Source organism: Selaginella moellendorffii, unplaced genomic scaffold (genome assembly GCF_000143415.4).
Source record: "Selaginella moellendorffii unplaced genomic scaffold, v1.0 SELMOscaffold_14, whole genome shotgun sequence".
NCBI classification, from domain to species: Eukaryota; Viridiplantae; Streptophyta; class Lycopodiopsida; order Selaginellales; family Selaginellaceae; genus Selaginella; species Selaginella moellendorffii.
The window spans coordinates 2,567,660-2,569,745 of NW_003314275.1; the positions used below are offsets into that span (position 1 = coordinate 2,567,660).

A 2,086-nucleotide genomic window follows, 5' to 3' on the forward strand; every position below is an offset into this window, starting at 1 on the left:
CGACTTTAACTTGGCTCTGGATCTTGGATTTCTGACCAAAGCCCGGAAGTACACCTTCTTCAAGCCACAGTTCATCTTCTACGCGACGTATCTCTCGGAGAAGATCGGCTACTGGAGGTACATTACTATCTACAGGCACTTGAAGGCCAATCCGGACTACCAGCTTTACCCGATTTTCAAATACTTTGAGAACTGGTGCCAAGACGAGAACAGGCACGGCGACTTCTTCTCGGCGTTGCTGAAAGCCCAGCCTCAGTTCTTGAACGACTGGAAGGCCAAACTCTGGGCTCGCTTCTTCTGTCTCTCGGTAAAGCAAACCTTTGGCTCTTCTTGGAATTTTTAGATGCTCATGCTTCCGCTCTTGCTCTTCCAGGTGTACGTGACAATGTACCTAAATGACTGCCAAAGAACTGCCTTTTACGAAGGAATAGGCCTCGACACTAAAGATTTCGACATGCATGTCATCATCGAGGTATTTTAAAGTGAGATGAGAATAGGAACTCACGATCGTTTGTTTTCTCTGACAGACAAACAAGACAACAGCACGAATCTTTCCGGCCGTGTTGGATGTGGAGAACCCCGCGTTCAAGGAGAAGCTGGATGAGCTAGTGGTGCTCAACCAGAAACTTATAGCTCTCGGTGACTCTACCACTCCAGCTCCTCTGAAGACGCTGCAGAGGCTACCTTTGATTGCCGGAATGGTGTCTGGAATACTGAGCTTGTACCTGATGACTCCAGTCGAGTCTGGGTCGCTTGATTGTGTCGATTTTGAGCCGCAAGTTGTCTATTAACAAGGTTATTTTTCTTCTTACTGTGGAATTAGATAACTGTAATTTTTATATAGTATAAACTTAAATATTATTTGCATTCATCACCATGCTCGATGTTCTTATCATCGCTTTCGTCCCAAAACCAGCGGGAAGTTTTTTGGGAGCTTGAGGAGTTAATGAAGGCTACGAAGACACCTCAAGTCGAGGATCGACAGCAAGTAAGTCCAAGGTTGATAAAAACATTCACGTTATGATCCCGATGCAGCGGCTTAGAACTCTCAAATACCTTCAAAAATTCTCAAGGTGAGCTAGGCAGAGATAAAGTCATGCGACTTTGAAGAGTATGAGACACTATTGCAATTGCATGCGACTTTGAAGAGTATGAGTCGACTGATACTCTTCAAAATCGACTTTGAAGAGTATGAGACACTATTGCAATTGCAAGGCGTCAGATTTGACTTTAAAAACGAGTCGAGAGGTTCTATCTAGAGAAAGGAAAAAATGCAGACTCTCGAGAAGTACCTTGGCAACGGTTTTCTCGCAGGAAGTAGCATCCATGACCAAGAACGATATGAAATCTCTCGGCCTTACTAAACAGCAGCAAGTAAGTACGCAAGCATCAACAAAGCTTTACTTGGCCTACCGAATTCGTGATGTCGTTGCAGAAGGCCTTGGAGCTGAAAGCTTTCTTAGATGATCGCGGGCTTTTCGAGTTCTCCAGGGTGCTGCGTTTTCAAGTTCACATGTGTGAGCAATTGAAGTGCTTAGAGCTCGTTAGATATTTAAGATCATGCTTCCTAGTTCTGCAAAGTCGTCCTCTAGTTCATTGCTGCTTTTAAAAACATGCTGCGAGTAGCTTGCGCGTGAGAGCTATGATCAAGTCAGGCTCCATCTCGGACTACCCCGCTTTGGCCATTTGGTTGCTCAACTCGTGCCTTTTCTTCACCCTGTAGTGTGTTATTTTTGGGGTTTAGATATTGCCTTGCACATTCAAATGCTCGGCTCTGCTCTTCCACGCCACGCACTAGAGAAAACTGTTGCAATCTGAAGACTCCAGCACCGCCACAGCTCAGGGACATCTTGGATCCTGGCACTCGGGATCAGACAAGAATTTAGTGTAGATGAATGGTGGTAAAAGCGAAAATCCTTTGAAACTTACACCATCTTCGAAGTTTTTTTTCCCCGGATAACAAATTAGACAGCCTTTTCTCATCAACAAATTTTTCGACACTAGCAAGGTCCATCCCAGATTGAAACTCTGCAAAGCCCAAATACTTACTGCCAAGAGTTTCAACATAATATCATATTATCAGTAG

General features: G+C 44.5%; 1 pseudogene across 1 annotated transcript in view; it reads left to right on the top strand.

The window, feature by feature from the left end:
* The window catches only part of LOC9631945, a 1,690-nt pseudogene extending 819 nt beyond the window's left edge, over positions 1–871 (top strand). Inside the window, exons 3-5 of the transcript XR_002992388.1 lie at positions 1–307; positions 374–472; positions 528–871. The exon at positions 1–307 is cut by the window's left edge and continues 21 nt beyond it. The product of XR_002992388.1 is annotated as a magnesium-protoporphyrin IX monomethyl ester [oxidative] cyclase, chloroplastic (transcript). The remainder of the gene's footprint in view (positions 308–373; positions 473–527) is intronic.
* The last annotated feature ends 1,215 nt before the right edge of the window (positions 872–2,086 follow it).